At 46.9% G+C, this 8,326-nt stretch overlaps 1 protein-coding gene and 1 long non-coding RNA gene across 4 annotated transcripts in view; one reads left to right on the top strand and one right to left on the bottom strand.

Moving 5' to 3' along the window:
• Positions 1 to 446: 446 nt before the first annotated feature.
• LOC309633448 lies at positions 447 to 5,705 on the bottom strand. Its single transcript, XR_014247531.1, has 3 exons — positions 5,572 to 5,705; positions 1,486 to 1,584; positions 447 to 576 (listed from the first exon to the last, which is right to left on the bottom strand). It is a non-coding gene; the product is annotated as an uncharacterized lncRNA (long non-coding RNA).
• DHX9 (DExH-box helicase 9) overlaps positions 5,564 to 8,326 on the top strand; it is a 66,829-nt gene continuing 64,066 nt past the window's right edge. Inside the window, exon 1 of one of the 3 annotated variants that reach the window (XM_082401218.1) lies at positions 5,564 to 5,736. The gene's annotated coding sequence lies outside the window, so the exon portion shown is untranslated. Of the gene's footprint in view, positions 5,737 to 5,829; positions 6,125 to 8,326 lie in introns of those variants that run through there. The other 2 variants (XM_082401220.1, XM_082401219.1) reach the window with 2 other exon arrangements.

Below are 8,326 nucleotides of genomic sequence, written 5' to 3'. Positions count from 1 at the left end.
CGTAGGCTCAGTAGTTGTGGCACACGGGCTTAGTTGCTCCGCAGCATGTGGGATCTTCCCGGACCAGGGCTCGAACCCGTGTTCCCTGCATTGGCAGGCGGATTCTTAACCACTGTGCCACCAGGGAGGTCCCTGCAACATGTTATTTAACTTCTCAGCCATTCATTTATCTCGTTGATAGCATAAGAATTATAATATCTATCTTCTGGGGTTATTATGAGGATTACACATATGAAGAAGGTCTTAGAATAGTGTCTGGCACATCTTAGGCACAGTGAAGTGTTAGTTATTGTTAGTTTTTATAGCTATCCAAGGCATTCGGTGTATGTTCTTTATACAACAGAGAGAAGCATTACATTGCTGCTAAACCTTTTAACTCAATAGGTGCCAAAATAAAGTCGAAAATGATATGAAACCCAAGAATTGAAATTGAAGTTTGCATTTATTATTACTGGAGTCCAGATCATAGTGCCATCCTCAGATTTTTTCGTAGGTTGGGAATTTCTGACTGTGCTTCTAACAGCAGAGGATGGGGAATGGAAAACATCTGTGGGTTCTTGAATGATCCATGTATCACTATTTGGAACAAACAAAATGAGAGAATGACTTTTGCTAAGTGATTTCAGAGGAACAAGCAGGTCAAAGAGGCATATATGAAAAAAGTCACCATCATTGAAAGATTTGAAGTATTTATGTGTGTATGGGATAGGAAGGTATGTGACATGACTTCTTGTTTTAAAAATGTCACTCTTGAAGCAGTGTGATGAGTAGATTGGAAGACAGACTGGGAACAGGTAAACCGTTAGGTGGCCTATTGTGATAGGTAACCAATGGTGGAGCCACTAAGGAAGTGGCAGCAGGGATGGAGGGGAGGGAATGGAACGAAAAATATTTAGAAAGGATCAACAGAACCTAGATATGGAAGATACAGTTGGCCCTCCGTATGCACGGGTTCCACATCCAAGGATTCAACCAACCAACTACAGAAGGAAAATATTAAAAAAAAAAAAAAAAAAATTCCAAAAGGTTCCAAAAAGCAAAACTTGAATATGCCACATACTGGTAACTATTTACATAACATTTACATTGTAGATATTATAAGAAATCTAGAGATGATTTAAAGTATACAGAAGGATATCCTATAGGTTATATGCAAATACTATGCCATTTTATTTAAGGAACTTGAGCATCTGCGTAGTTTGGTATCTGCAAGGGTCCTGGGACCAATCCCCTGTGGATACTGAGGGACGATTGTACTTGCATTTGTTCTTTATTTCATGTAACAAATCAGCCCTAAACTTAGCAGCTTAAACCTGGAAACATTTATAAATCCACACAATTTCTGAGGGTTAGGAACAAGGAGCAGCTTAACTGGGTGATTGTGGCACAGAGTTTGTCACAAGGTTGCAGTCAAGCTATTGGCTAGAGCTTTACTCATCTTAAGGTTCAATTGGAGCTGGAGAATCTGCTTCTAGATTCACTTACCTATAGTTGTGGGCAGGCCTCTGTTCCTTGCTGGCTCTTGGCCAGAGGCTTCAGTTTCTCACAACATTATGGCAGCTTTCTTAGCCCAGAAAGGGAGATCTGAGAGAGAGATCCGAGAGAGAGAGATGGCACACAAGTGAGCCAGAGCTCAAAATAGAAGCCACAGTCTTTTAAAGTAATCTCAGAAGGAGCCTACCTTCCCCTTCTGTATGCAATTAGTCAAAAAGGACAACCCTAGTACAATGTAGGATGGGACTACACAGGGAATGAATTCCAGGAGGAGAGGATCATTGTTGGCCATGTTGAAGGTTGCCTACCACAAAAATAAAAGAATCAGAATCGACACCCAGGAATCAAAGCCTGTGGGACATCATGTAGAGAGGCCTACCAAGCGTTTATATATATTGATCTGAAGTTCAAAAAGTTTGGATAGGAGATAGAGGTTTAGAGGGTATCAACACATAGATGGTAGTTGAAACCACGGGAAGAATAAGATTGTCCAGGCAGAGCATATATAGAGTGCTAAGAACAGAACCTGGGCATGACTGGCATTTGGTGTGCTTACAGAGGAAGTTGCATAGGAGTCTGAGATGGACTGATCGGAGACATGAGAGCAGAGCTGTGCTCGGAGGAACTCCAAAGTCCTCAAATGTGAGGGGTGGTGATGCTCAGAGAAGATTTGCTTCAGGAGTCTTATCCTTAGAGGAGAATGCAAAGCTCAGAGGAAAATGGGCAGCTGGCAAATGTCACCAGCCCCAAAGGACCAGGGTCTCCCAGCCACCGCTGAAGTCCTCTCTGACGTGTGGAAAGCCCTGGAACCTCAGCAGTTGGGTACTATGTAGGTTCCATTCCCAACCACCTTGTTGCTCAGGACACAGACTCTAGGGCAGCTCAGAAGCAGCACAACTCACCATCGACTTCCCAAGCTGCAGGGCAGGAGGCTGGACCTGGAAGACCAGCATCCACCCCACCCCTGGCTCAAGGGAAGGGAAGACTAAACCCAGGGCAGCTGAAGCACCTGCCCAGACCAAGGCCAGTGGTGAGCTGGTAAATGGTTAACAACTGGCTCTGGCAGAGGATGCGGGGGAAAGGGCCCAGACTTACAGCATTTGCCTATTTCTATGGTTAGATACTCCCACCATGGGATGAGGATCAAGATGGCAGAGTAAGAGGATGTGGAGCTGACCTCCCCCTACAAATACATCAAAAACACATGTACATGTGGAACAAGTCTCACAGAAAACTAACCGGAAACTGGCAGAAGAACTCCTGTACAACTAAGGCTGCAAGAAAGATTCCCATGTAATCAGGTAGTGTTACCGAGTCCAAGTTCGCTCTGCTTGTCGCACGGCACGGCAGTAAATCGGGAGATGAGGTGCTGAGGCAAGGAATTACGACTTTATTCGGAAAGCCGGCAGACCGAGAAGATGGCAGACTAGTGTCTCAAAAAACCATCTTACGGGGTCTGGATGTCAGTTTCTTTTATAGAACAGAGAAGGGGAGGAGGTGAGGAAGTAAAGTAAAAAGGCCATAAGTTTTGCAAATATCCCCTGGAATGGCCATCCTCGGGGAGGGGATGCGTTAATTTCTCCTTTCTAGCTGCCATTCACAGGTGGACAGCGTCCGGATGTTTCCCTGAACAAAGGCATTTTGATTTAACATTCAGGCAGAGGGGCAGGGTTCCCGGAGGCAGGCCATTATGTATAGACAGTATCCTTTTAGTGAACAATTAGCAACAGAAAGCAAAGGTTAAAGTAAAGAAGCAGATCCAACATGGAGTCAGGGTTGGCGCTTCCCTGTTACAGTAGGATGGGAAGAAAGGCATCGGGTGGGGACCTGTGACTTTGGGAGGGGACTAAGGAAAAGGGAGATCGAACAGGTGGACACTAGCCCTGAGGCGTGGTCAGGTCGAGCCACACACTGGGCGTTCCAGTCCTGGGGTCCTACGCAGAAGGATAAGCCCCTTTGGCTGCTTGGAGGACCACTGGGACAGATGAAAAGGCTGGAGGAGCCTAGACTCCACTCGTGAGGAGTGCGCAGGTGCTGGTTTGCCATCAGACACGGTGGAGAGAGGTCTGCCCTAGCGGCTGCCTCCTTGCTATGCTCCCCAGTCTGAGCTAAGAGAACACCCTGGCCCCACTTATTCCACACCACAGCTTGGCAATGGACCTAGGGCAGCCAGGACCTGGGAAAAGACTTGATCTAGGGATGCATAGGTAACCCAGGGGCCTGGGGTGTGGTCCAGGTGGGGCAGCAGTGGCAATTGTTGGCACTCACTCAAAGAGCACCACAGAAGCAGTCCAGACTTCTCATGGCAGCCCAGCCACATAAACCACTATGACCCTCAGTCCCAGCCTGGCAAATGCGCTGGCCCCAACCACTCCATACCGTAACTTTGCATTAGATGTGGGATGGCCACAACTGGGGAAAAGACATGACTTTGGGCTGCTTCTGAGCAGAGCTGTAGATGCCTACAAAGGCAGCACACTGAACCTCTGTAAGCACACGAGCCCCATTTACTTCACCACTCCCCTCCTTTGAGGCAAAGGCTTCAGTGTGGGGAGGAGTAAAAACATAAAGAGAACAAAGCCAGCCTGAGGCTGGCCCTCAGGGCTTCCGCTCCAGCAACTCGGAGCAGACCCCACCCCTGACAGTGTGGTGACAGCCACTGAACAGAGAGGAAGTCCCACCTCACACTGTGCACAGGCTCTAGCTCCTCCAGCACCAGTCACACCCCCTATCAAGGTGATCGTGGCCAGCATACGCTGAGAAAAGATGTGGCTGGTGTCCACATGAAATCCAGTCCTCACACCAGAGACACTGGGCACACAGTCTACATAGGGATGCTCCCACATAAAAACACCTATTCAAGACCACAACAGATAACTGTTTCACCTAAATTCATAGAGACAGAGAAAGTTAAGTAAAATGGAAAGACAGAGGAACTACTCTCAATTGAAAGAGCAAGAGAAAACCCCAGAAAAAATAATGAAACATGTAATCAGTCTACCAGACAATTCAAAAAGTTGGTAATAAAAATGCTGTGTTCATTATCTGCTACAAAACACTTGCAATTCACTTATGCTAGTTGGGTTTCACTTATCATAAAAAAAACCCTGCTGCTTTAAGCACCCTGGAAGGGACAAAGAAACGAAAGATTAACGTGTTTCCCCAAATGATTTTGTTCCTAGTTGAAGAGAGCAAACACATGGAGAAAATAAAAGAATGAGTAATGCTCGAGAATGCTGTGTTATTCTGATCATAGGAGCAACAGAGTTTTAAAGGGATTAATCACACTAAGCTAGAAGAGTTGGGAAAAAACGTAGTGGAAGAGGTGAAATATAAGGATGGTAGGTATGATGGGGCCAGATAATTGATTAGTCTGGAATCTGTGGAACAACCCCAGTTTGAAATGTTTTGTATTGTTGCCTCCGTGGGAAGCACTAGAGTTCAAAAACTTAACAGTGACTACTACAATAGTTAAGAATCCAAATTATTCCAAAGACTCTGAAGACAAGAGGCTATCCAATGTGAGCAAAAACAACCTTGCAGTTTTTGTCTATTCATTAAACTAGTTTTTACTGAGCTCTGGATGTACCAAGCACTGCAGCGAGCTAGCCAGGCAGGGTTCCTGCCTTCACTGAGTTTATGTCTTTCAGGAGACGTTCACGTTAGAGTATCTGACTCACTACACCACCACCTACTGAACACCTATTGTGTGCCACATACACATGATAAGCTCCCTTCACATGCCATCCTGTTTAATTGCCTCAGCAACCCTATAAAGTTAGCACCTGAGATTTCCAGTTCTGTCTTCGAAGGGCACCTCATCTACCACAGGTCCCTATGACAGAAGCTGCAAAACATTTTGCTGCATTAAAATGCTACAGGTCCCCAACTCGCAAAAAACTTTCAGAAGTAGGTACTGCACTACAGAAGGAAGCAGGGCCGGGGCGCCCGGGGCCAGGCACAGCGGATCTCCCAGGCGACGAGACGCTACCCGCCACTTGGTAGCTGCAACCCCGCTCCTCCCTCCGGGCGCCCATTGTCCCAAGCTCGCTTTCTGCGCATGCTTAGCGCACTGACCCCGCCTTCCTTGGCGCCGCGATCGGAGCCATTTCGCCGCCGTCGCCGCTGCAGCCTCCGACTCCGTGCGTGTGGCTTTGCGTTCGCTGTGTGTCCATCGCTAAGGCCGAAGCCACGGACGGTCCTAAGAGGGCTGTGCTCTCGGGTACCAGGGAGCGGACGCCGGTAAGGGAAAGACGTCCTTGTCACCCGGTGGGCCCCGCGGCTCTGCAGCCGGGCTTTGTTGCCGGGGGCGGGGAGGGGGAGGGGGATCCGCCCCGCCGGGTTCCCGGATTGCGCGTTGCGTGCTGCTTGCCGCGCCGCGCTTGCGCTGTTCGGGGCCGCGAGGTGGCCCCCGGTTCTCCGCGCAGCTGGCCACGGTCCCGTCTCCGGAGCAGCCAGACCCCACTTTCTCCTCCGCCCTGCTCGTGGTGGTGGCGCTGTCGCCGTCGCCGCAGAGTGAAAGGGGATGAATCGTCTGAGGGTGAGCCCGTGGAGGCGCCACCCATGCCTAGGGCCCATGCTACAAATACTGGGTGCTGTCCTGCGGGTGCTGTAGACAGAGAGTAAATAGGTTAGGCACAGTCCTTGCCCTTCCCTCCCAGAGGTTGCGGTCGTGGCGCTGGGGTGGCAGTAGGGAAACAAATGTCTGCAGGTTTCGGTACAAAGATCATGAGGAATTAGTGTAAAGGGAGGGAGCTACTTTAGATAGGGTGGCAAGGCAAGGCTTTTCGGAGGAGGTGGACCTCTGAGCCGATATCTCGGCCAGCGGGCGGAGAATGCGTCAGCTATGAAGACGCGGAGGAAAAGCAGAACCGCAGAGGCAGAAGGGATTAGTTAGTGTTTACTGGCAGGGATTGGAAAGAAACTGAAAGAAGGCCATGTGACTGGAATGTGGTGAGAATTTTAGAGAAGAATGGATTTAGGGGTAGCCAGAGTGGAAATGGGAATCATTTAGGACGTTCTTGCTCTACTCCAGGTGGGCAGTAGTGGTAGCAGGGAGAAGGGAGAGAAGCGAATGGATTGGAGACATGTTTTGGAGGCAGAAGTGCGCAGTAAATCAGTAGTAGATCAGGACTACCTGGCTTGGAATCCTGGGTCCCCCAGTTAGGAGCTCTGTCTCCTGGGGCAGGTTATTCTTTGGCTCAGTTTACTCACCTGTAAAAAAGAGAATAATAATGTTTATCTATACAGTGTTGTAAGGGTTAAGTAGAATAGTTCACATAGATGCTCCTTTAAGGATACCGACTGGCACATAATAAGGGCTCTACAAGGGATAGCTATGGAGGATCTTTAGGGACTGGGAAATTCCCAAATGGTGACGTGAGTAACTTGGTGGATGGCGGTGCCATTTAGGGAGATGGGAACACTGGGATTGGCGGGAAGAGGAACAGGTTTGGGAGGAAATTTAAAATTCTGTTTTAACTGAGATGCCAAGTTAGCATTCAGATGGGTCCGTTAGTGCTGCAGTTGGATGAGCTTCATTTTGGAGCTTAAAGAGAAAAGACTGAACTTTCAATATATATTTGGGCATCATTAGCATATAGTTGATATTTAATATTATGGAGTTAGATGAGACTACCGAGGGAGGAAGGAATTTGATAGTGTAGTCCTTCATACTTCATGCTACTCATTCACGCTGAGGGCTTGTTTTTTAATTATTCATGGTTGGAACTTGTAGATAGACATCATCAGCGTTCCACAGCTTTTCATTAATAGAATGTCCCCAGGGTTAACCTGTGACTACAGAATAAGTTTTTTATACTAGGGTCAGGTTGGATGACACAAGACTTAGGTGCTAACAAAATGCACTAAACATTAACAGAAGACAGAGACAGTGCTAGCAGTGGGGTTTCTTCTCACATCACAGCAAACTAAATTCGTAGCATATTTTCTCTGGTTCTTAATTTAGTCTCACATACCTTGCTTGTAACTCAGACTCAGATTTTAGACTCAGGCTCCATATCTTTTGCTATCTTTTTTTTTTTTTTTTTTTTAAAGATACCCTTGTTTTTTATTTATTTTTATTTTTGGTTGCGTTGAGTCTTTGTTTCTGTGCGAGGGCTTTCTCTAGTTGTAGCAAGTGGGGGCCACTCTTCATCGCGGTGCGCGGGCCTCTCGCTTTCGCGGCCTCTCTTGTTGCAGAGCACAGGCTCCAGACGCGCAGGCTCAGTAGTTGTGGCTCATGGGCCTAGTTGCTTTGCGGCATGTGGGATCTTCCCAGACCAGGGCTCGAACCCGTGTCCCCTGCATTGGCAGGCAGATTCTCAACCACTGCGCCACCAGGGAAGCCCTCTTTTGCTATCTTATAACCTGGAGTAGAGGGAGAATGCCAACAAGTATGGTATGTTGCACTTAAAGAAGACATAATATTCTCAAATTTTAATGAATAACAAGGCCTAAAGGAGAGATTTGGCACAGAATATTTAAGTTCGTTGATTACTGTTTCCAGTTTAAGTGCTGTATTTGGACTTAGTAACATAATATATTGCCTACAACTTTGAGGGCAGTCTGTTACGAGACATAATCCAAATGAGGATAAACTATTGGATTTATATACAAAATGATTGATGACCATTTTTTAATATAGTAGTTTGGGTTTGAATTTAGGCCTCCACAGTGGATAACTTAGAAAAGTTACTAAAACTTTCTATGCCCTAGTTTCTTCCTCTGTAAAAAGATGATATAGTAGGATCTACTGTGTATAATGTTATCTGCCATTGTTGTAAGGATTAAATTAGATAAAACACATAAAGTGCCTCTTGTAAAAAGTAGG

Source organism: Balaenoptera borealis (genome assembly GCF_965194805.1).
Source record: "Balaenoptera borealis genome assembly, chromosome: 1".
NCBI classification, from domain to species: Eukaryota; Metazoa; Chordata; class Mammalia; order Artiodactyla; family Balaenopteridae; genus Balaenoptera; species Balaenoptera borealis.
This window is presented reverse-complemented; position numbering and strand designations above follow the sequence as displayed.